This window comes from Orycteropus afer, unplaced genomic scaffold, assembly GCF_000298275.1.
Source record: "Orycteropus afer afer isolate SDZICR_OR568_19922 unplaced genomic scaffold, OryAfe1.0 scaffold00105, whole genome shotgun sequence".
NCBI lineage: Eukaryota > Metazoa > Chordata > Mammalia > Tubulidentata > Orycteropodidae > Orycteropus > Orycteropus afer.
Window position 1 is genome coordinate 3,923,919 of NW_006921692.1, and position 27,839 is coordinate 3,951,757.

The window sequence follows — 27,839 nt, forward strand, 5'->3', positions numbered from 1 at the left end:
CATCTTCCTTCCGAGGAGTGGCTGGTGGGTTTGAACCGCCAGCCTTCTGGTTAGCAGTCAAATGCCTTAGGCACTATGCCACCAGAGCTCCTAGGAGCAGGGAAAATGAAATATTGTCACCCCCATATTAGAAATTAGGAAAATGATGCTCAGATAATTTTCAAATATCAAATAACTAGATCAAACAACTAGAAAGTACTAGAGCTGGGATACAAAACTAAGGTACTTCCTATACTGATTCAAAGGACATTGTTCACAACTTACTACAGTAATATGCTTGCATTTTTTTTTGTTATTCTCATGAGTCTTATTTTTTTCAAGCCATTGCTCTAGTAGTGAAACCACCATCATTTGTCCCATGAAATGCCCCATATTCAGGCCTTTCTTGGCTGTTGTTCCTTTAAGTCTGTTGTTTTTGTAAACTCAGAATTAGGTTTAAATTGAATGTAGTCAAACCTGTTTTTTAGACAAGAATTCATCATAAATGGTGTTATGTATCTTCTTTATGTCAAGTCAGGAGGCACATGTCTTGGTTACTCTACTTTTCATGACTCTAAGACTGATCAGCAGACTCAAACACTATTCTCTCCATCATAGAAAGGAACCTTGAACTATAAATGTGAAATTCACTACGATAAGTCTTTGTCAAGAGCCTGCCAGTATATTCAGGAAAAAACTGTAAAAAGATATACTAAGTGATGCTTCTCAAAAAGGGTGTTCACTCAAGTCTTCAAGGAAAGGGAATACCATAAAAGTTCATCCTACTTCTAACAAGCCCTCTAAATAAATTTTTGTTGATAAATGGAGATAAGGACACTAACTTAACCTTGACCTCAAAGAACTATGGGGAGGGTCCAATGAAATAAAGTTAAAGATGTGTCAAATAAAGATTTAATCTCATGAATTAGACCATATTTTACTCAGAATGAGGATAAACGCAATAAAGTAAAAGGTAAGAAGCCAATTGCAATCTAAATCTGAAAAGGTACTGTAAATGAATTACAAAGAAACTGTCACTAGACTACAGCAAATATGCTAGGACTCTAGTACTTCACTTAACTTAAAATTGGCTGCTATTATTGGGTTATTTCATCGATAATGTCTTTATGACAGATGGAGTTTCCAAACAACAAATTCTATACTTAACATGGCTCAGCTTAAAATAAAGGTATCAAACCATTTATCAAACTGATCTGGAGGACTCATCCCCAAAACTACTGAATTCCTTAAATGTTAATATAAAATAGGAAAATGTATGTAGTTCGATCTTGTCAGTGTTTTCATATATGAAAGTGTATTTTTTTATGCCTACGTAACTTTAAAAACACTCAGCGCACACCAAAGATTAAGCTACATCATACTGTTCTGAAAATGAATGCTGTGTGAAATAATGAGCAAATATGATTCATTACTAACCAAGGTCACACAAGTGATCTTGGAAAATTGTGCTTCAGATCCACTCTCCTCAACACACCTCCAAAGAAACCTTTTAACCATACTTTGCATTTTGATAAGGTTTAGTGACTTGTCAAGTATCATTTTAGAAGACTTACCATCAACATAGTTACTCTTGATTTTATATTATAAATACATAAAATTATACAACTCTCCTTATATAAAATATCTCAAACAGGCAAATGTACAGAAACCAAAGTTTATTAGTGGTTATCAGGGGTGGGAGGGAAGGGACAAAAGAGTCACCACTTAGGGGACACTTAGTTTCTATTAACAGTGATGGAAAAACTTGGAAATAGATAGTGGTGGTGGGTAATAACATCATGAATGGAATTTACTGAAGTGTACACAAAAATGTTGACATGGCAAATGTTTTGATATGTATGTATATTTACCACAATAAAAAGTTTGGGGGTGGGGGGAATTGCAGGATTTCCCTGGACCACCTTCTCCAAGGTAAGCTTTAAAAACTTTCAGTTTCCATTATCTGGAACAGACATTTTCTAATTTCTTCAACTACGATTCTCAAATTATCACCATGACATCATCACTATGCTTTGGACACTGCTGAAACTGACCAGTCAATTGTACAAAATAGTCTGTGTTTATACAATCACTACGATGCCATCATTTGAACAAAAGGAAGCAGAACAACACTGTGAAATAAAGCTTTAAGTAACAGGCATTTAAATGAGCACTTCCATACTCAAATTCAAATTGCAAATTATCAGGAAGATCTCAAATCAACAAAATCCCATCAGGGTCGGACTAAATGAGGAAGATTATTCAGTTACTCGAGAATCTATTTCAACTTTTACTTTTAAATAGCCCTCCAAAGAGCAGATTTTAAAAGCTATATCCTACTTCCATAGTGATACTGCCTCGGAAACCCAAGGAGGGGTCGCTATGAGTCAGGGCCGACTCGATGGCAAATAACAACAACAACAACAACAACATTCCTTGATTATGAATATAAATGCCTCTTTGCAACTTTTTTTATGAGCTGGCACTCTTCTAGCTGTGTGGTTCTAAACCACACTGTAACGGAGAGAAAGTACTTTGACCAGACATTTTTTGAATATATGATGTTACTGATAAATATGCATATTCATAACATTCAATTTAGCAGAATTCAAATAACCATATTTTCTATGACCCAGCTCTTCTCCTTTTCCTTTATCTTTCTTTCTCAGACCCTCCTCATTTCAAGCCATGCCTTACTGTCCTTGTTGGATGATAATGAAAGTATTTCTTTCTTCAGTGTAAAGATGAGTTAGCATTCCCACCAAAAGTTTGTGTCTACACTGGCAGAAACTTAGTATCATTGGAATGCTAATGGAAAGAAGAACATTGCTTTCAGAAAACTAAAAGAACAGAAATATTAAGGAAGTTATGGGTAGTGACTATTATTATTATTAATTTTATTGTTGTTTAAGCATTTACAAAGCAGAACATTAACCAATTCAACCATTTCTACATATACAATTCAGTGACATTGATTACATTCTCCAAAATGTGCAACCATTATGACCTTCCTTTTCTGAGTTGTTCCTCTCCGGTTAATTCTAACTCTCTGCCCTTTAAAGTTCTGGTCTAATCTTTTAAGTTGCTGTTGTCATTTTGATCGCATATAGATAATTCCATAGATGCTCAAGGCAGACTTTTTTTTTTCTTTTACCAGTTAAGCTAAACTATTGTTTTAAGATTTCAGGGAATAATTTTGGTTTAAGTTTTAAAGACTATTTTAGGACATTAGTTTCGGGTGGGGTTCATCCTGACTCTAGGTCTCTAGAAATTCTGGATTCCGTGAGAATTTAAAATTATATTCTGCATTTCCCCAATTTTGATCACAATTCTTCTATTGAATCTTTGATCAAAATATTCAGTCATGGTAGCCAGGCACCATCTAGCTCTTCTGGTCTCATGGCAAAGGAAGCAGTTGTTCATGGAGCTAATTAGACATACATTCCATATTCTCCTCCTGTTTTGACTTTTCTTTCTTCCTTGTGAGTTGCTGTGCCTTGGATGCACTTGAAAGCTTGTACAATCTCAGCTACTATGCTTTGAACTACACATATTATTAGGCCAATTAACTGGATGTCCCACAGAAAAATGGCCCTATACCTCCAAACCAAGAAACCATATCCCATGAAGTTTTTGGTTATACATAAGTACCTTAGCAGCTACTTTTTTTTTATTGTTGTAAATATATTTATCACATAACTTTCACCAATTCAAATTATTATAGGTGTAAAACTTACAGATAGCAACTACAATAATTGGTTGTGCAATCCTACTCTTAATCAATGCTATTTAACATCATCATTAACCCTCCCTTTCCCCCTCCCTTCACCCCTGGTAACCACTGATAAACTCTGGTCTTTATACATTTGCCTTGTATTTTTATATATGTAAAGTCATACAATATTTTCCTTTTTGATTGACTTATTTCACTCAGCATACTGTCTTCAAGTTCTATCCATATTGTAGCATGTATTCATACTTCTTTTCTTCTACTGGCTGAGTTAGATTTATGTACTAAATTTTGTTTACTCATTCACCTGTTGATGGGCATTAAGATTTTCCACTTTTTAACTATTGTGAATGTGCTGCAATGAACAACATTGGTGGACAAGTTTGAGTCTCTGCTTTCAAGTTGTTTGAGTATATAGTTAGGAGTGGAATTTCTGAGTCATATGACAATTCTTTTTTTAGTGTTTTGAGGAGCTACCACACTATTTACACATGGCTATATCATTTTGAATTCCTACATGCAATGGATAAGGATTTCATTTTCCTCTTCTCCTTGCTTAAATTTGTTATTTTACTTATTTGTTTTATCTTAGTCATCCTAAACCAAACCAAACCAAACCCTCTGCCATTGAGTCAATTCCAACTCATAGCAACCCCCACTGGGTTTCCAAAATGGGAAGCTGTTACAGAAGTAGATTGGCTCATCTTCCTTCCATGGAGCTGTTGGTGAGTTTGAACTGCCAACCTGGTTAACAGTCATATACCATAGGCACTATACCACCAGAGCTCCTCATAGTCATCTTAGTAGGAGGAAAATGGTATCTCATTGTGATTTTGATTTGGTTCTTTCTGATGGCTAATCATATGAAGAATCTTTTCATGTGATTTGTGGCCATTTGAATCTACTCTTTGGAGAAATGTCTATTCAAATCCTTTGCCCATGTTATGATCAGGTTTTTGTCTTTTTGCTGTCAAAATTTTATATATATTTTGGTGACTAGATTCTTATCAGATACACTATTTCCAAAGACAATTTCTTAGTCTTTTCAAATTTTTTTGGGGTAATGTCTTATTATTAACATTGATATTAAGTTTAATATGGGACTTTGAAAAATCTGGAGTGTAATAAGTGTATCAAATGTGGACTTTTCTATAGAAAAGGTTTTGGGGAGTTGAATGATACTAAAACATGTTCAGTGGTGGTTGGTAGGCTAAGCAATGTAGTCTGGTCACAAGCCCAAGAATACCTAGGCATAATCCCAAGAGAAGTTTGTAATCAAATGCAGCTTCCAGAGAGAGTTTCAAATCTTACATGATTTTCATAATGACTGTTTTGGATTATCACAGTATGTTTTCTTATGCTCATTTTCATCTAGAAGGAGGGAGGATTTCAAGAATCCATGTGCCTTATACTTTTTATTTTAGTTCCTTAAGGTACCCAGAATTTCCTTGCCAGAGAAATCCATGAAAAAACTAAACTCCATCTTGAAATTCAACTGAAGACTGCATCCTTAAGTTGTTTCAAAAAATTGAGTACTGAACATATTGTAATCTTCAGAGCTGTCCCTAGACAGACAATATTGCAAAAGTTTTTGCCCATGTGTCTTTGTTTTGCAGATGAATATGCAACATTACATTAGAGCAACAAAAAAAAATTAATCTTGGAATCCAAAAACCTAACAAATGTTGAGTTGAAAAACAAATTAGTTAACCTTAAAGAAAGAGAAAAGAAACATCTTGTAATTTTATTAATGCCTCCGATCTTACTGTGATTTTTCCATTGATGGTCAAGGGGAAAGGGAAGGAATCAGAGCCTGCATATCATATTAAATGCTGTTTTAAATGAATATCTATTGTTCTTCCTGTAAATACCATATAATACAGCTAAATTATTCAAATACTAAATATTCAAATATTAAAAATGTATTCTTATAAAAGGCATCAGGCACTTAGCCAATATCATCTCTAAACACATAAGGGAGGCAACAAGAAATAAAATTGTACCATTTACAGAAACAGATTATAACATCTTCCATGGCCAGAAATGTTGCAATTCTGTTGTAAAAATTGATGGGATGATTTTTTAAATTCGTATTCAAATACTTTATTGATAATTCCTTCCTGCTTAATATAGTATTGTGAATAATCTGTGGAAAAATTTATTGTACATCCTTTGGTGAATCTATTTTTGCCTTTTTCAAGTTGCTTTTTTTTTAACAGCTTCTAGTCTTCTAGTCAATGAAAATATACTGTGGACCCTTAGTTGCAATGATGGAAAAGCATGGCTTTGAATTTTCTACAATATTGAAGACTAACAATGTCTGAAAAGATGTTTAAAAACCCTAAGTAGAAATACTTCTTTACTTATAATTTAGTTTGAAATGTTCCAATTAAATCTGTTTGTTTTTGAGTGCCATGATTCCAGATAGTTTCAGAAACATCTTTTAATAAAAATAATTATTTCTATGTGGATATCTAAACTGAAGACTGTTGATTAACTTATACTTCTACCTTGATGGCCATGGGGAATAAAATCATTACATTCATCTGGTAATGTCTTATGGCTGGTAGCACAAATAGCTAGACTGAAAAACTATCTCTATCCTTTTCCACACTCCATAAATAAGGCCAGCTGGCTGTGAGGTTCATCTTCTGTCCCTTCTCTCTCCTCCCACTCTTCTAATTTCTCTCAGTGCTATGTCTCCTTTAGTATTACTACCTCTGGTAATGACATTTGGACAATGAAATGTGCTATTGAAAGTTATTCTCTTGTGTAATTATATTTATTCCACTTTCCAGAGAGGTATCACTATATATCACAACCCATGACAAATGAGAAATTTGATAATCAGGGACGTTAAATGTGCCGGTCCAGAATTAGTGACCAGGATGTGATCAGCACATAGTTCTCTTGCCTTCTAACATAGCCCGCTTTCCAGGCTATTGTCTGGGTTGAATCAAAATGAAGTAAATATGTTTTACTGGAAAAATAATTGTCGTCAGATGTCAGTAGATCAATCTATATATAATGTTTTATATATCCAATTTTTCATGTCATTCCCACTACCTTTTGAGGCAGAAACAGAATTGGCTGTGGCATTGGAGGTGCATCTTAATGACTGTGTATTTGGGGCTGTTTCTCCTAGGCTTGGGAGAGTTTCCTTATCACCAGCCTAGATTATGCTGGGGTCCTTTTGCCCTTTTAAGAGCTCTGGTAGCATAGTGCCTAAGGGATTTGACTGCTAACCAGAAGGCTGGCAGTTCAAATCCACCAGCCACTCCTTGGAAGGAAGGTTGGACAATCTATTACTGTAGTGATATCACCTCGGAAATCCAAGGAGGGGTTGCTATGAGTCGGGTCTGACTCAATGGTGGTGAGTTATTTATTTATTTATTTATTTTGCCCTTTTAGCAATGACTATCTTCTTAGCAAGCTCTGAGTTAAAGTTGGTGGAAAATTTGAAAAAGGAGAGAATTGGCAGGTTGCATTATTAAATATCCCGCACATATTTCATAGCTCCATAGATATCCTCAAGTATATTATACATCAGAATCATATATGCTATTATTTCTCTGTTTTAGCATTTAGTGTAAATATGTTTCATAATACTTCTTTTAATTTATTCAAATTTTAGATTTAAATTATTTTTTTAGATAATTTCACTTTGATCGATTCTGTTGAACATTTTGGGAATAAATTCAAGTTCAGCTGAATGAATACCAAATACATTATTTTATTTTTCCTATACACATTATTTGTACATTTAAAAATTTCCCATCAGTACCTATAACTTCTTTGGAATTTACTGAGATATCAAGCTTGGTAGGGTGGAGGGTCGACGAAAGAGGGGGAGGCCTTCAACGAGATGGATTGATATGGTGACTGCGATGATGGGCTCAAGTATAGCAGGGATTGTGGGGCTGGCGCAGGATTGGGCAGTGTTTCGTTCTGCTGTGCATGGAGTCGCTATGAGTCGGAAACGACTCGACGGCACTTAACAACAACAACAACAATTTATCCAGAAAGATATAAGTTGCCAAAGATTTCATTTGACTTGGATCCATAATCAACATCCACGGAAGTAGCAGTCAACAAATTAGACATCATATTGCACTGGGCAAATCCGCTGAAAAAGACTTCTTTAAAGTGGTAAAGAGCAAAGATGTCACTTGGAAGACTAAAGTGCACCTAACACAACCCATAGTATTTCCAGTCACCTCACATGCATGTGAAAGCTGGACAATGAATAAAGAAGACTAAAGAAGAGTCGATTCCTTTGAATTGTCATCTTGATGAAGAATACTGAAAATACCATGGATTGCCTGAATAATGAAGAAATTTGTCCTGGAAGAAGTGCAGTCAAAAGTTCCTTAGAAGTGAGAATAGCCTCAAACATAGCAAGGATTATAAGGATGGCACAGGACCCTGCAGTGTTTCATTCTATTGTACGTGGGGTAGCTATGAGTTGAAATCAACTTAATAGAATCTAACCACAACAATATTTATCAGTCATTTCCTCTAGACTGTGCTTATGACTCAAAAAGAAATAAAATTATGGACAACATCCTAGAATAAGTGTATGTTTATAGGTAAGACATATCATTCTAACTTTGTTCCTTTTGCATAATTTACTCTTTTGATATCTCATGATATTTCTTCAATTCTTGATAACTCTATTTGTTCAGGTTTTGAATTGTGTATATTTACAAGGTTCTTTGCATGCTTGAGGAGTTTTTTTTTTTTTTTAACTTTATAACTCACATACAATTTTTCAAAAGTTTTTTCCTAATCTTCACATGCAGCCATAATAACTATTAATTTTACATACGTAAGTTTTGCTTAAAGCTTTGCTCTATTTGGGAAATTATTCTTTATGTGGATGTCTTTGGAAAATAATTATTTATAGTCCTTATATGACCATATAAGGAGCTCTGGTGGTGCAATGCCTAAGACATGTGACTGCTAACTACTCACCAGCCACTCTGAAGAAGGAAGGTGGGAGAGTCTACTTCCGTAAAGATTTACTTCCTTAGAAACCCAATGGGGGTCATAATGAGTTGGAATGGACTGGATGGCTGTTTTTTTTTTTTTTTTTTTTTTTTTTTTTTTAATAACTATATCCTTTGCCCTGCTGCTTATTTTCATTTCTTAGTTAGCTAATATGCCAGAGACCTGTCATAAGTTGCCTTTAGGAATAAGACTTTATGTTTATATGTATATATAAATACACATATATCTTTAAGTGTGTATATAACTTCTGAAAAATCTGTAAATGCTAGCTATTAATGGATTCTTTGGAAATTAGTCTACTCTGAATGGGATTTTCATCTTTCTAAATATAATCTAAATTCCTACAGAACATTTGGGATAAAGAACAAATGTAGTTGGTCTGAAAACAAATACTCCATGGGCCAAGTTTTCTTCCTTTCTTTGGCAATCTACTTTGGGGCTTTTATTTGGGAATTTATTTTTGTTTAAGTTTTTTTCTCCTTTATAGGACACCGACACCTGAATGTCAAACTGCGCTTCCTGCAGAGTCTACCTATCCGATCGTTGTTGTTGTTGATATGTGCCGTCAAGTCATCTCTGACTCTTAACGACCCCTCCTTGGGATTCTGAGGTGGTATCACTATGGAAGTAGATCACCCAATCTTCCTTCTGAGGAGTGGCTGGTGGGTTTGAACCGCCAACCTTCTGGTTAGTGGTCAAGTGTCTTAGGCACTACCACCAGAGCTCCCACCTACCTGATTAGCTCAAAATATTCATTACATCAGCTTATAATCATTTGATCTCATTGCTGTGGTTCTTGCTCCGAATTGAAATGACTTTAGCTCCAACAGGACTTCAGTGATTATGGAATGAAAGAGTTAGGTGTTGCAGCATGAGTAAAGTTCAGTTTTCATTAGATACGTAGAGTGAAATGTTTCCCCAAATATTGTAGTAAATAACATTCTCTATTAGTCATAAAAAGATTATTTTATAGACTTCTAATTTTTCATCAAAATCCTCAAATTTATCAACATAAAATTATTCATAGTGTTTATTTTTTTCTTTTCCTATCTAAAAATGGATTTGACTATATGAAAGCTTATGCTTCTCATTTTGATACTTTTTTTCATTTTTCCTTTCTTGTTTAAATATGAATTTGAATATATAAAACTTCATACTTCTCATCTTGAGTTATGGTTAGGAGCTGAGAGTGTGTGTGTGTAATTATCTAAAAGATATTGACAGACAAACAAGGGTTAATATGTTAGCCTTTGACATGAAATATAGCAGCCATGGCCAAAAAAAAAAAAAAAAAAACCCAGCTAAAATGAAGACAACTATAAGAAGAAATATACAAAGAACAAAAATAGACCATTCAAAAATTAAAATTTCATGACATGAAAAAGTATTTTTTAGAAAAGTTTAAAGATTAAGTTTTTAAAAATCTCTCAAAAAGCAGAGCAAAATGTCAAAAACTTTGAACATAGGAGGGAAAAGATAAGAAATTTAGAAGAGTAGTTTATTAATTTCAATATCTGAAAAATAAGAATTCCAAGAAAAACAGAAGAAATGAAGAAGTAAAATGTCATTTATTTCTTTGAAATAAATCAAGATTATTTTTTTTCAAAATTGAAGGACGTTTGTGTCCAGATTGTAGTGTCCCTTTGAGTGCCTAAATAAATGTGGAAACAGATTCAAACCAAAGTATACTATTAGAAAATTCCACAGCTCTGGAAACAGAAGAAATAACATAAGATTCAAAGGATTAAGAACAAGCAAACAAAAAACATGTCTAATAAAAATGATCTTTTCAAAAATGATCTTTTCAAGACTAATATTAAAAACTAAAAGACGGGAATATTTCCAAAGTATTCTGAAGAAAACTAATTTTCAATTAGAAATCTACACTAGCCATTATTGATCATGGGAAAATCAAGGACATTTTCAAGAATTCGTATTCTAAAATAACTCATCTCTCTATTTAATAAGATTTTAAGAATACGCTCCATCAAATCAAAAGAATAAAGTAATTACAGGGAAGACATGAGATTTGAGGAATAGAAGATCCAACATAAGAAAAAAAAATGTAAAAGTAATTGTCTGTGGTGAGGAGCACCCTAGAATAAGAGCTGTGCACTGGTGAGCTGTGAAACCAGCTCAGAAAGAGGAAGGTCAGAGGGTTCAAAGAAAATGTTATCTTTAAGCAAATGAAACGGATAGGATAGCTGATGAATCTGAGCTTCTACAGAGGATATCTAGTAATCGATGGCATTGACTGTGGATTCCAGTAAAATGAAATTCTTTACAATGTCACTATTTTCTCTGTTTATCATGATGCTGCCTTTTGATCCAGGTATATTTTTGTTCTCTTTACATTGAGGTGTATTCCATACTGAAGACTGTAGTTTTTGATCTTCATCACTAAGAGATTCAAGCACTCTTCACTTTCAATAAGCAAGGTTGTGTCATCTGCATATTGCAGGTTGTTAATGAGTCTTCCTCCAATCCTGATAATACATTCTTCTTCATAGAGTCCAGTTTTTCAGATTATTTGTTCATAAACAGGATAAGTATGGCAAAATGATACAACTTTGACACACACCTTTCCTTGTTCTTGTCAGAATGATTGCCTCTTGATCTTTGCACAGATTCCACATAAGCACAATTAAGTGTTCTAGAATTTCCATTCTTTGTAATGTAATTCATATTTGTTACGATCCACACTATCAAATGTCTCTGGATAGTTAATGAAACCATGTAACACCTTTCCTTATTCTCTGCTTTGAGCCAAGATCCATCTTTCATCAGCAATAATATTCTTGCCCATTTATGGCATATCCCTGTTAGACCAGCACTAGGTAACCAATACAGCGGTATTTTTGACATTATCATCCACACCACAATTGAAATGCATCAATTCTTCCTCAGTCTTCCTAATTGATTATTCAGCTTTCATATGCATATGGAGATTGAAGATACCATGGCTAGGGTCAGGCAAACTTTATTTTTCAAAGTGACATCTTTGCTCTTATTTTGTAGCAGATTTGCCTTGTGCTATTTGATCTTCTTACTGCTGTTGTCATGATATTGATTGTAGATAAAAGTAAAATGAAATCTGTGACAACTTCAATCTTTTCTCAATTTATTGGGATGTTGCTTATTCATTCAGTTGTGAGGATTTTTGTTTTCTTTGTATTGACTACTGAGGACTGTAGTCTTTGATCTTCATCAGTAAGTGCTTCAAGTTTTCTTCACTTTCAGCAAGTAAGGTAGTGTCATCTGCATATCACAGGTTGTTAATGAATCTTGCTCAGAGCCTGATACTGTGTTCTTCATAGTCTAACTTCTCAGATTGTCTGTTCAGCACATAGATTGAGTAAGTGTGGTGAAAAGATACAATCCCAACGCACACACTTCTTGATTTTAAACCATGCAGAATCCCCTTGTTCTGTTCAAATGACTGCCTCTTGGTCTATGAACAGATTCCTCATGAGCACAATTAAGTGTTCTAGAATTCCCTTTCTTTTCATAATTTTTTATGATCCACACAGTTGAATGCTTTTGCATAGTCAATGAAATACAGGTAAACATCTTTCTGTGATTCTTTGACAAAGTATAACTGACATCAACAATGATATCCTTCATCCCATGTCCTCTTCTGAATCCAGCTTGAATTTCTGGCAATTCCCTCTCAGTATATTGCTGCAACAGTTTTTGAATTATATTCAGCCAAATTTTATTTGTGTGTGATATTAAAGATATTGTTTAATGACTTCCACTTTCTGTTGAATCACCTTTCTTTGGAATGGGCACAAATATGAATCTCTTCTAATCAGTTGGCCAGGTAGATATCTTCCAAATATTTTTTGGCATAAATGATTGAGTGCCTCCAGAGCTGTATCCATTTGTTTAAATGCATCAATGTATATTCTGTCAGTTCCTTGGACCCTTGTTTTTCTGAAAATCCTTCAGTGCTGCTTGGCTTCTTCCTTCAATACCATCATTCTTGATCATAGGCTATCTCTTGAAATGGTTGAACATAGGCCAATCATTTTTGGGACTGTGACTCTGTATTATTTTCATCTTCATTGGATGCTTCCTTCATCATTCAGTATTTTATCATAGAGTCCTTCAATATTGGAAAATGAGGCTTAAATTTTTCTTTACTTCTTTAAGCTTGTGCAACACTGAGTGTGTTCTTCCTCTTTGATTTTCTAATTCCAGTTCTTTGCACATTTCATTATACTACTTTATCTTGTCTTCTCAAGCTGGCCTTTGAAATCTTCTGTTCACACTTTTAGTTCTTAATTTCGTCTATTTTCTTTATCTACTCTTCAAGAGTAAGTTTCAGAGTCTGTTCTGATATCCATTTTGGTCTTTTCTTCCTTTCCTCTCTTTTCAATGAAGGTTTGCTTTCTTCATGTATGAGGTCCTTGGTGCTATCCCACAACTTGTCTGGTCTTAGTCATTGGTATTCAAAGTGTCAAATCTACTTTGCAGATGGTTTCTAAATTCAGGTGAGATATAGTGAAGTTCATATTTTGTCTCTTATAGACCTGTTTTAATTGTCTTCAGCCTCAACTTAAACTTACGGATGAGCGATTGATGGTCTGTTCCACTGTCAGCATCTGCCTTGTTCTGATTGATAATATTGAGCTTCTCCATAGTCTCTCTCCACAGATGTAATCAATTTGATTCCTGTGTATTCCACCTGATTTATGATTATTATTTTTTTTTTTTTAAATGTATTTTCAATGAATAAACCATTGGCCTTTCAACATTCTATCATGAGATTTCTGGCTTTATTTCTCTCACCAAGGCCATATTTTCCAACTACTGATAAGTCTTCTTTGTTTCCAACTTTCACATTCCAATCACCAGTAATTATCTATGCATCTTGATTGCATGTTTTATCAATTCCAGACTGTAGAACTTGGTGAAAATCTTCAATTTCTTCATCTTTGCCTTTATTGGTTGGTGTGTAAATTTGAGTAATAGCAGTATTAACTTATTTTCCTTGTAAGCACAGAGATATTATCTTATCTATACTTTAGGATATATATTGAAATATTCTTTTTAATGATGGCTGTGATGCATTCCACTTCAACTTGTCATTCCTGGAATAGTAAACCATATGATTGTCTGATTTAAAATGACCAATACCAGTCCATTTCAGCTCACTCAAAACAAACAAATAAATAAAAACTCATTGCCATCGAGTCATTTCTGACTCATAGCAACCCCCACGGGGTTTTGAAGGCTGTAAATCTTTACAGAAGTAGATTCCCCAGGCTTCCTTCCAGCAGCTGGTGGGTTTGAACCGCTGACCTCCCAGTTAGCAGTCAAGTCCCTTATCCACTACACTAGCAGAGCTCATGTAGCTCACTAATACCCAAGATATTTACCATAAAGAGTTCCATTTCATTTTTAATAAATTCCAATTTTCCTAGATTCATACTTCATCCATTCCATGTTGATTATTAAAGGATGTTTGCACCTATTTCTTCTCATTTGAATCATGTCACATTAGCAAAATAAGATCCTGAAAGATTTAGTCTATTCACATCATTAAGGTTGACTCTACTTTGAGGAGGCAACTCTTCCCCTCTCATATTTTGCATACCTTCTAACCTGAGGGACTCATCTTCAAACACTGTATCAGACAATGTTTCACTGTTATTCATAAAGTTTTCAATGGTCAAATTTTTCAGAAATGGATTACCACTTCCTTCTTCCTAGCCTGTCTTATTCCGGAAGCTCTACTGAAACCTGTCCACTATGGGTGATCCTGCTGGTATTTGAAATACCAACAGCCTACCATTCAGAATGACACCAACACTAAGCCACCATAGCATGAAAAAACTGACAGAGGAGTGGTGGGAAAGGCTTTGAGGGCTCTAATATATCTAAACAGTTATTTATTCCATCATTTGATCAATCATACTCAATGAGTATTTCTTGAGTGAATACAATATACCTGGAATTCAGGAGTGAACGAGACAAAATCCCACCCTCAGTTAACAAGGCAAGGTAGAGAATTGGAGTCATTAGAATTTTGGCTTTAGAGTAATTTCTCTTTTGTTTTTATGCCAGACAGGTAACAAGTGTATATATTAACTACAAATACACAGAAAAAGATTAGAAACAAATATCCAAAATGTTAGTGAGTTTTTATTTCTGAATTGTAAGATTATGTGTGATTTTTATTTCTTCCCTTATTTCCTTCTGAATTTCTAATTTTCCTACAACATATATTATTTTTATATTGCCCTCCTAAAGTCCCAGAAAATTTTATGTGGTAAAATACCAAGTCCAAATTTGGGAGCTGGAGTTAGCAGTAATTTAAAGTACAATCCAAGGGCAAAGGTGAGTTTAGTCCAAGTATCAGCATTACCTAGATGTCAAGCTGAGGAGAACATTGACAGAGGCATAATCTGAATGTAAATTGGAAATTAATGTCCATAGTTACAAGCTAGAAAGATCAGTGGAAGGGGAGTGGAAGGAAGGCCAAATGACAGTCTCAGTTAAGGCTGTGTCAGGGCCCAGACCAGGAATATATTAGTTCTTAAGTTCTATCCTCAGCTTTCATGCATCAACAACCCCTTATGGGCAATTATGAATCAAAAAATCTCTGAAACTAAGTTCTTACTTTAATTCATTTGCCAGTAAAACATGACTTAATTTCAACTGCATACTGGCAAAACTTTACCTGAAATGATATTAAGCTATTTATAGGCTGTATTCATCCCACTTAGTGTTAATATTCAGCTGTGTGTTTAATTTGGGGGTACTGCCTTATATACTACTGCACATCTTAGGTAATATGTGCTTGAGGCTCCATGCATTCCTTCTAACATCCGAAAATATCTGACTTCCAAAATACATACAGCACCAAGGTTTCCTATAAATCATTATGGACATGATGTATATATTTTTGACATTATATATATATATATACATATTATTTATATATACATATCAATATAAAGAAAATAAAAGTCCTCACAAATGGACTAATAAGCAACATCATGATAAATGGGGAAAAGATTGAAGTTGTCAGAGATTTCATTTTACTTGGATCCACAATCAACATTCATAAAAGCAGTAGTCAAGAAATAAAATGATATACTGCATTGGGCAAATCTTCTGCAAAAGATTTCTTTAAAGTGTTATAAAGCAAAGATGTTACTTTGAGGACTAAGGTGCAGCTGACCAATCTGTGGTATATTCAGTTGCCTCATATGCATGTGGTGGCATAACACTTAAGGCATTTGACTGCTAACCGGAAGGTTGGCGGTTCAAACCCACCAGTCACTCCTTGGAAGGAATACTGGGCAAAATCTACTTCTATAAAGATTTACCACCTCAGAAACCCAATGGGAGTCACCGTGAGTCTGAATTGACTCGATGGCAATGAGTTTGGTTTTTTGGTTCATATGAATGTAAAAATTGGACAGTGAAGAATGAAGACCAACAAAAATTGACATATTAGAATGTTGGTTTTGGTGAAGAATATTGGCTATACCATGGACTGCCAGAAGAATGAAAAAATTTGTCTTTGAGAAAGTACAACAAAAATTCTCCTTAGAAATGGGGATGGTGAAACTTTGTCATGTATTTTGAACATATTATCAGGAGGGATCAATCCCTGGAGAAGGATATCATACTTGATAAAGGGTCAGAAAAACACAGGAAGACCTTCAATGAGATGAATTGCACAGTGATTACAACAAATAGCTCAAAAAATAGCAATGGTTTTGAGGATGGTGCAGGACCAGACAGTGTTTCATTCTGTGGTACACAGGGTTGCTATGAAGCTATGAAGAGCCTGAGGCACTTGAGTGCTAACCAGAAGGCTGGCAGTTCAAACCCACCAGCCACTCCTCAGAAGGAAGGTTGGGCAATCTACTTTGGTAGTGATACTGCCTCAGAAACCCAAGGAGGGGTCACTATGAGTCGGGTCTGACTCAACAGCAAATAACACCAACAACAATGACAACAACAACATTAGGCTATGAGTTGGAAATGATTTGATAGCACCTAACAACAACAAGTGGTCACTTAAATTGAACATACAGAAACTAAACTTATCCTGTCTTTCACCAATTCTGTTTTTTTTTTTTTTTGATTCTGTATTTGTTAATTTTGCAACCATACTCCCAGATACTGAAACTTAAAATTAGTATCTTCATGAGGCCTTTAAACTTTTATGCTTAGATTCTTTATAGTTATTTAGCTTCCAATAGGATATACTATACCCAAACTTACTTTCATCTGATCTATCCTATGCATCTCTGAGAGACTTATCTTTCTAAAACATGTGATGCCCAAACCTTTAGTAACATCCACCTAGCTACAGAATTAAAAAAGAAGCCTTATTCTGGCATTAAGGACTTTACCATATGCTCCCAACTACGCAACTATATCTCTCAGATTGTTGTTGTTGTTGTTATGTGCCGTCGAGTCAGCCCCGACTCATAGCGACCCCTCCTTGGGTTTCTGAGGCAGTATCACTACGGAAGTAGGATTGCCCAACAAGATTACCCCAGGGGATTTTTTTTTTTTTTTTCCTGAAAACTTAATCTACTTTACTTGCCCATACATTTTTTTTAGATTTCTTATTCTAGAGAATTCTTATCTTTCTCCTTTTCCCAGATTACATCACTTATGTAATTATATCACTTAAAATCTTAGATTTTCTGAGAAGAAACAGCATCTCTTCTGTGAAACCCTCTATGGTTATCCATAAAGGACTTCTAATCTCTGAACTCATACTATCAGTTATTACTAGTCTATATAAAATGTATTTGCAGTCTTGTACTGTCAATATTGTGTGCTGACCGAATCTTGCTTACCCTGAGAGTAGAGCTTATAGTTGGCACTCAATAATGTTAATTTCATTCTACTTGAAGATCAAAGACTGTTTTTTATTTATCTCCATATTCCTTATAATTTTTATAGTAAGTACTCAGTGAGGAGCAATGAATTATTTTTATATGGCTTTCCTAGGCATAGTCTTATAACTCCCATAAAGTGATTGACTAGGCCACAATCTTGTAAGGAATTGGTCAATTTACTTGCAACAGTGGCTTGAAAATCTACCCAATAGGACTGAGCCTCTTGCAGTCCAGCTAGGGCATTGGTCACTATAAATAATAATAATGGTTTTCTTTTATCCAACATTGTGTGTTTCATGTGTCCAGCTGACTTACAGATGAATATGGCACCCATAGAACATTTGATGCCATGGGGTCTGCATGCCTCATTTCTAGTAGACTTACAGCTGTCTAGGAGTTTGAGGCACAGCCTGTCTGAATGTGTAATGCAGAGATACATACAGGCACATGCTCACTAAATATTTGTCAAATCAACAGTTGAATGAAAGTACTATTAGGGATTTATTCAATTTGGTGCAAAAAAGTATATTCCTATTTTAAGAACTAAAATCTAAAATTGTATAGTATTTTTATATTAACCTCTGAAAATCCCATACCACAAACATATGAGCATAATCCTTTGCTTAGAGATGTTGTTTTGGGCAAGAAGTCTGATATTCCAGAGTTCTAAGAGTGCTTTCTGAAGAGCAGTCTATCAAGTCCCCGCAAAAGTTATTCTAGCAAAATTTCCCACACAATTAAATATGCCAAAGATGGCTTACATGGAGATTAACCTTTGGGTTTAAGGGTAAATCTATTTCCTCCTTTTATTTAAAACAAGTTACTTCCCAGTGGATTAGAGAGCCAAATAAGGTAAGAAAAAAGAATTCACAAGAGTCTGTATGTAAAGAAAGGTACATGGGGACAGCATCTATTCTCTAAAGACTTAAATTTAATCCAGTGATAGACAGTCTCTTAAAAAAAAAAATGTAAAATGGGCATTTGGGAGAGAATTAAAGGGCAGAAATGAATTCCCAAGCAAGTTGAATAAATAATGATGACTTTATGTGATATGTTTATCCTATTTAGATATTTACATCTCATTAGTAATTGTATTAAAAAGTTTTTATTTAAAAAATATTTTCTACTCAGCAGGTACTCAGTACTGAGAGAAAGATTTTTTTTTTCCTAGCAATTATTTTCTTAGTAATCAATCAGTTTAAAGCTTTTTATTATGTTTTATACTTTGTGAAAATAATTTCTGTCAAGGAACCTGCTTCTACAGTCACTGTTCAGATAAGCTAAGCTGTTGGGGTTTCAGTACTAAGCCATTTAGTTATGCCTCTGGACCCTTAGACCAAAAGCTCTCAGTCCTGAGCTTCTCTGGTAAGAACCTGTGCTATTTCAGTGTCACTTCAACAGCCATCAGGAATAGAGATTCAGGGAGAGATGCTAAAAAGGGTCTGTGGGACAATGGATAAATAATCTCATTTAATGGGACAATTGATAAACAATCTCATATATTATGCAAAAGAACTGAGAAGTTTTAATCAATCCAATTCTTTTTTGAAAATGTATAGCCCTTTGGATTTTCTGACAGTTTCATTTTTTTTCAGTTTTCAACCTTATAGATTGCACATCCTCAGGATTCTTTTTTCCTCTCAAACCCATGAAATCTTCTCAAGTTACTCCTCTCCTTTGGGAAATTTAACACATATGATGTCTACCCTTATAAGACCTATATGTGTACCTTTACTGTTGATCCCTTTCCTAAACTCCTGCCTATATTTCCATCTGCCTTTTCAGTTGGATCCTTAAACATGTCCTTAAAATCTTCTATTACCCCACACATATGCTCCACATGAAATGTATCTTTCTGTTATGCCACCCTTCCAAGCCAGTTATATTCCAAACCTCATAATCCAGTCAGACCACAAACCTAGGAATTTTCTTTAACTCTTATACCTCTTCCTCCTCTAGCCAATTATTTCTGTCTGTTCTATCCTTGAATGTCTCTTTTATTCTCCTTTGCTGTTACTTACGTTGGCTCTGTTTTAAACTAATTCTAATAATTTCCTAAGTGGTTTCCCTGGCTGTAATCTTTTCCCTTTCCAGCTTCCTTTACACTCCAATCCTAACACATTCTTAGGATCATCTATTTTCTCACATGCCATATATTCAAGCCATTCCAAACACTTTAGTGTTTTCCATTTAGAACTCCATTTCAGGGCTTCTCTGATCCCACTCCAATGAGATTTCAGCCCAGTCATTATCATCACAATAAGAGTAACTCTTTAATGATATATTGTTCTGCTATTTGGAGCTCTGGTAGCATAGTGACTAAGGCACTTGACTGCTAACCAGAAGGCTGGCGGTTCAAACCCACCAGCCACTCCTCGGAAGGAAGGTTGGGCAATCCTACTTCCGTAATGATACTGCCTCGGAAACCCAAGGAGGGTCGCTATGAGTCAGGCCGACTTGATGGCAAATAACAACAACAACAACAATTTGGTGTCTTATATATTTATCTGCATTATCTTATTTAATTATCACAACCTGCTGAAGCAGTTATTTATATCCTCACTTTTATTAGATGATGTACTAGTTACCTAGTGCCACTCTGACAAGAATATACTGCAAATGGGATGATTTAAACAAACAGGAGTTTATTCTCTTACAGTTCGGGAGGCTAGAAGTCCAAGCTCAAAGTGCCAAGTTGACACACAAACATAACCACCACAGATGATGACATTGAGATCCAGGAATGTTCTTGTGCCAAAACCACATGAACTGGCAAGTGATGAAACTGGGATCTGAATACAGACACTAAACCCCTCATTCTCAATCACTGTGTTATCCCAAATTAACTTTGTAACTTCATCATCATCATCATCATCATTATCATAACTGCTGTTTATTGAGTGCCTACTATATTTCAGGCACTGGGTTTAGATATTTTACATAAATTTTTGCTAACCTTCAAGACAGTCATTCAGTGTAGATATTATTATTATTCCATTCCACAGATGAAGTTGTATGCTGTGGAGATGGAACAAATAAGAGTAAGAGGACTAGTTATCTGCATTTATGCATATGGAACATGCTCTTTGTCCTAACTTTATTTCAATAAATTTCAAATGCAGACTTAGTTCCAAGGTATGATTATATGTCACAATTGTTCTTTTAAGTGTCTTTGAATCAGAACACACAGATTCAAATGTATACATGAGCACAGCAGGTAACACAAATGAGTAAATCAGGCTTTAAGATAATAAAGATTGATGGGAATTGTGGACAGTTGAGAGTGCCTATGGGTAGGCATTCCGGTTTAATGTGTAATGACACTGTGCAGGTAAACACATACATACACATGCACTCACAAATGAATGTCACCAATTTGCAGCCCTTTAACTATTTTTCCCTCTCTTCTTTTTAAAGAAAAATTTATTCGTTATAATATATAGGTAAATAAAGAGATATGCATTTCAATTTTCAAGATGAATATGAAATAATTGATTGCACATATTCCTACTTACACCCCTAAGACTAGTCTGATGAGTGCAGGAAGATCACTTTCAAGGAGTTACTGCTTAGGTTGAATTGTTTCACTTAGACAGAAATGACACATGATCTTTAGTACATTTTCAAAGAAGAAAACTAGATCACAAACTATTTTTCTTTTATTAGATTATTGTAATTCATAGCTTAAGAGCACAACAAACATGCCTCCATCAAAGGATGGAGCCGAGGCTCCTCTTTGTGGGTAGAACATGATGCTGACTGTGTGGACAGTTTGCTACTGCTGCTGCTGCTGCTGCTTAGAATGCTGTAGGCTACTCCTTTGCCACCTGACTTTGGTCCCAGTGCTGGCAGAAGAGACCTCATTGTTTTAAAGATTCAGTTTGGAAAATTCAGACTTTAGGGGTTAATCTACAGTTTAAAATGGTTCTCTTTGGAGGAAATTATGCTATAAACGAGAAACCTGTGTGGAGTTCTGGGTTCTTGTGATGTTAGCTTTGGCAGGGTTGAGAGCCTGTTTTGATGATAAAACCAGTCTATGAAACCTGTATTTTATATCACAGGAAAGCTAAGCAAATTTAAAATACTCCACATTTGCCTTTTGACACCCCATAACCAGTAGATGAACTTTAATTTCTGGGAGGCCTCCCAGTGATTAATGCTTTTACATTTATGACGTGAGAAGAATGAGCCGTATGTTACAGTTGGTCTTCTGTCCGTTTCTGATGCAGGCCTGTGCCAGGATTTTGATGTGCACTCGCATTCTGGCACCAGGCTTCACACTTCTCACCCAGCACAGAGCCAGCTCACAGAGCCTGTTCAGCACAGCAACTCGAGACACACAGCATGAATGTGAAGGCAGCCTCCTAAAATGTGGCAGTTACAGTCTCCCTCTTCCTATCTGGAGCCCATTGTGTGGGGCTAAGAACTCTTTCCATTGCCTACAAAGCAGTCTTGGAAGGGCTGAGTTTGCTAGCTCCTCACTCAAGCAATCTCTATTACAATCTTCATTAACTTGGCACTACAAAAGTTTTCTGTTTCCTATCTTTACTATTAAGATGAAATAATTTCACCTCACCACATGTCTCTTTCAGGGGACAGTATTGAACACCTTTGAAACCTTCTCCAATTCCATTTCTCATGAGAGAAGAGTGATATGATCTGAGCCATGTCTGATAACTGTTAATTCTGACTACCAAATATTTTTGGTTCCCCCTCCTTTGAGAGACATGATAGGAATTGTGTTCCCTACATCTTTGTGTGCCTGCCATGACTTGCTTTGGCCAATGAAAAATGAGCTTAAATGACAAAAGTTACTTGGACTGTGAACTGTAAAAGCAGTACATGAGTTACCTTCCCTGCTGGGATGATTGAAGAAGCACGGTCGGGTTGTGATAAGTCCTCCATAAGCTGAGTTTCTTAGGGACTATGTTGAAGAAGACATACCTGATCAGCAGTGTTAAATTTGTAGTATAACAAGTAAGAGTAAGAACAAGTAAGATTAAGAACTGTATATTGACCACTGAGATTTGGTGATGGTTTGTCACAGCATCATTCTGTTTGTCACCATTCTGACTGACATGTCATGTTCACAAGAGGGTAAAACCACTGTCTCAAACCACAAATGGTGCAGAAACAAAGTCATGCATTTCCTGTTTCACTCTCTTTTTTATATATCAAAACAAAAAAGAGAGTTTGTGCCATAGTTTCCTCCTCCATGCAAAAAAGAGACAGAGTCGAATGTAGCGGGTATACCATCTTCCATAACTCTCTTGTATGACAGACTAGAGATTCTAAAGCATAAATTGAGAAAGAAGATAGGAGAAACTATTATGTTCTCCCACTAGCTTTACCATTAATAAACCTTCTATATGTTAATTTAAACCTGGCTCTTGTCTGTGCCTTCTCACATTGATTGTGAAGCCATAAGAAGAAGTGATGACTGTTTCTCCAAATCTCCAACACTCAAACAACTTAGGTCTTTGTACAGAACATGGTGGCGTAGTGCCTAAGGCATTTGACTGCTAACCAGAAGGCTAGCTGTTCAAACCCACCAGCCACTCCTCAGAAGGAAGGTTGGGCAATCTACTTCTGTAGTGATACTACCTCAGAAACCCAAGGAGTGGTCACTATGAGTTGGATCTTACTCGGCGGCAGTGGGTGGTTGTGATGTTACATAGCAGGTGTTTCTGAAAAGTTCTGAAGTGGTAAAATCTACTGGTTCAAAAAACGCAATGGCCAGGATTATAAAATAGAGTTCAAGATTCTCACCAAGGCTTTTAACAAGTTTATTCTGGTTCTATCACCTGCTGAGAATTTACCTTGGGGATCTATAAGAGTTACCTGTGGACTTTGTTAAAATGTAGACTCTGATTCTGTGTATATGGGGTGGAAACACAAATTTTCATCAGGGCGGCAGACTGGAATGAACTGGTTGGAAGCCATGATTTCCACTCCTAGTGTACACTCTCTATATAACCCCTTCTCCTGTTGCCCACCAGCCACTCCTCGGAAGGAAGATGGGGCAATCTACTTTCATAGTGACACTGCCTCGGAAACCCAAGGAAAGGTCGCTATGAGTCGAGTCCGACTCAACGGCACATAACAACAATACCCTCTTGTCTGTGAATATAATGGAATGTCACTTCCATGGTTAGGTTACTTTATATGACAAAAGTCCTTAAACAATTGGCTTTGAGGAAATCAAAAGGGTGATTTTTCTGAGTGAGCCCATTCTAATTAGGTGAGATTTTAAAAGAAAATTTATAAATCACAATTGGAAGAAGTCAAAAAGTCATTTTTCTGCTGACCTTGAGATCAAATAGCCATGTTCTCACCAACCACAGGAAGTCACATGGTACACCTTGAGAGTGGCCTTTAGGAGTTCAGAGTGAACCCTGTCCGACAGCTAGCAAGAAAACAGAGACTTCCGTCAAAGAAAAAATTCTGTCAATAAGTTAAGGGTACTTGGAAGTGGATTTTCCCTAGTTGAACTTTCTGATGAGGACACACCAGCCAATACCTTGATTTCAGATTTGTGAGACCATCAATAGAAGATCCAGCTAAAATGTGCCAGATTCCTAACTCCTGGAAAGTATGAGATAATTAACCTTCAGTGTTTGAAGCTTTTAAATTGATGGTGATTTGTTATGCAGCAGTTGATTCCCAGTACAACAGGAACCTGAACTGACAGTTATTTTGAAATATCTGGCTGTTATTTTAATAACAAATAATTTAGTCTTGTCTTGCCCACTCCTTACCTCACATAAATCAATTTCAACTTCCACCTGGAACAGTGAGGATGGAAGTTTTTACAGTTGTTAAATGTTGCCTTTGACTTTATAAGTGCCTATCTGATCATACCTTGCCAGCAGCCAGTCTGAGAAAGTTTCCTGGTCCCTACTCACTTCTGGATTTGCAGCTCCCCCTTTCCCTAATCTGGGAGTGCTGTTGTCCCTGCAACGCAGTCATTCACTATAAGTCATAAGCACATAGAAAGTCACTTAGATGATTTTGGGGTACCAAGGTTCCTATAGTTATCTAAAAAACCAAATAATGGGCTCCTTTTGAGCTTATGCTAGAATGGAACAATAATGGATCCATTTGACTAAAATTTTTTTTTTTTTAAGGTAGATTGTAAGATTATAATGATGCTTTTCTAATGCGCAGCATAACCACACAGAAATGAGCGTCATTGCAAAAGAGAGAGAATGTTTTGTTTGGTTGGTTCATTTTGGCACAATCTTTTCGAAGTCCATAGCCAGACAGGAAACAACCAGGTGCAGAAAAGCACCGAAGAAAAGCTTTTTCTTTATATCCATCAATGGTTTGACTTGTTACATTTTGTATATAACTATTTCAATAAAAATTAAACAAGCAAATAAAAAAGCAACATATGAATGTCAAATATTTCCAGATTTGTTATATAGAAGGATGGGAAAGCACATAGACATGCAGTTGGTAATTCAGGAGATTCTCCAGGCCTTAAAGAGAGGGGATCAATTTTTGTGAATAAAGAGAGGAAGCAAGAAAAATGGCAGAGGTGTGGAACTGCTTGTATTCGTTTAACTGAAAATGAAGTATCTGGCCAAGTAGCAGTGATTGTTTGTTAAGAAAGCTCTACTCTTGGTGAGCTTAGGAGTAGGACCCCACTCTATAGTAATATTATTACAAGGAGAAAACTAAGAAGGAATAATGCCAAAGGTATTTAAGAGTATGGCCTTTAAGAGTTTGATAAGGCTTTGACTGAAAAAATTAATGAAACAGAGAAGACAAATAAGACTTATGTCTAAAATTGTTAACTTGAGTATATGGCTTAAGAGTTTTTAATCATATGTTACTTCCTGAAATGGTTGAATACCAACCAATTCTTTTTGGTACAGTGAGTCTGTGTATTCCTTCCATCTTCCCTTGATACTTCCCGTGTCATTTGGTTTTTTTATCCATAAAACTCAATATTGTAACTCCATTCTTGAGTTTTTTCTTCAATTATTTCAACTTGAGAAATGCTGAGCATAATCTTCTTTTTGGTTTTCTTACTCCCAAGTTTTTGTGTAATTAATTATAATACTTTATTTTCTCAAAAATCATTCCTAATATTTTATTTTGCCCTTTTATGTCATCATTTCTTCCATTCACTTTAACTACTCTACATTCCAGAGTAAGTTTCAGAGTATCTCCTGACATCTTTTTTTCTTTTTTTTTTTTCCTGTTTTTTAAATGACCTTTTGTTTTCTTTGTATATGATTTCCTTAATTTATCCCACAACTCTTCTGGTCTTCATCAGTGGTCAACATATCCAACATAGCAAATCTATTCTTTTTTTTTTTTTTTTCAGTCTTTCCTCCCCTGCCCTCCCACCCCTGGTAACCAACAAAGAAAGTTTCCTTCCATGTATATAAACCTTTCCCTGACTGTCTACAAGAGTGGACTAATACAATATTTGCCCTTTTGCAATTGACTTACTTCACTCAGCATAATGTCCTCCAAGTTCATCCATATTATGTGGTGTTTTGCAGATTCTACATTATTTTTTAGTGTTGCATAGTATTCCATTGTGTGCATATACCATAATTTGGTTATCCATTCTTCTGTTGATTCTCATCTAGGTTGCTTCCATCTTTTTGCTGTTGTAAATAGTGCTGTGATGAACATGGGTGTGCACATATCTATTCTTGTCCTGGGTCTCATTTCTTTAGGATATGTACCTGATAATGGGATTGCTGGGTCAAATGGTATTTCTAATTGCAACTTTTTAAGGAATTGCCATACTACTTTCAACAGTGGTTGTATCATTTTACATTTCCACCAACCATGTATGAGGATCCCTATCTCTCCACATCCTCACCAGCATTTGTTATTTTCTGTCTTGTTGAACTTTGGTATTAGTGTTAGGGTGAGATGATATTTCATTGTTGCTTTGATTTGCATCTCTCTGATGGTTAATGATTGTGAACACTTCTTTATATGTTTGTTGGCCACCTGACTATCCTCGTTAGTGAAATGTCTATTCATGTCTTCTGCCCATTTTTGAATTGGATTGTTTGTCTTTTTGTGGTTGAGGTGTGGGAGTTTTCTATAAATTTTAGAGATAAGTACCTTGTCAGATATGTTGTTGCTGAATATTTTTCCCCAATCTGTAGGTTCTCTTTTACCTCTTTTGGAGAAGTCTTTTGAAGCACATAAAATTTTAAATTTTAGAAGGTCCAAGCCATCTAGTTTATCTTCTGATGTTTGAACACTCTCAGTTATGCTTGACAGTCTATTTATGCCATAAATTAGGGCCCCTAAATTTTCCCTGATTTTTTCCTTGAGGAAATTTATAGTTTTAGTTACATTTGATTCTTTGATCCATCTGGAGTTAGTTTTTGTATATGGATTTTGTTTCATTTTTCTGCAAATGGATATTCAGTTTTGCCAGGACCATTTGTTAAAGAGATCATCTCTTCCCCATTTAATGGATTTCAGGCCTTTGTCAAAAATCAGCTGACCATAGGTCAATGGATCAATTTCTGGGTTCTCAATTCTGTTTCTTGGTCTGTAGGTCTGTTGTTGTACCAAGACCAGGATGTTTTAACTACAGTGGCTGTATAGTAGGTTTTGAGATCCAGGAGTGTGAGACTTCCTACTTTGTTGTTCTTCTTCAATGTTGTTGTTGTTAGGTGCCGATGAGTCATCTCTGACTCATAGTGATCATATGTACAACAGAACGGAACACTGATCTGTCCTGTGCCAGCTCCATGATCCTTGCTGTACCTGAGCCCATAGTTGTAGCTACTATGTCAATCCATCTTGTAGAGGGCCTTCCCCTTTTTCTTTGACCCTCCACTTTACCACTCATGATATCCTTCTCCAGGGAACAGTCCCTTCTTACTACTTGATCAAAGTAGGTGAGACAAAGTCTGCCCATTCTTGTTTGCAAGGAGCATTCCAGCTTCACTTCTTCCAGGATAGATTTGTTAGTTCTTTTAGCAGGCAGTCCATTGTACTTTCAACATTCTTCACCCACATCACAATTCATAAGCATTGACTCTTCTTTGTTCTTCCTTATTGATTGTCCAGCTCTCACGTGCATATGAGGTGACTGAAAATACCACAGCTTGTGTCAGGTGCACCTTAGTCTTCAAGGACATATTTTTGCTTTTCAGCACTGGAAAGAGAACTTGTGCAGCTGATTTTCCCAGTGCTATACCTTGTAGTGCAGTGCCTAAGGCACTTGACTGCTAACCAGAAGGCTGGCAGTTCAA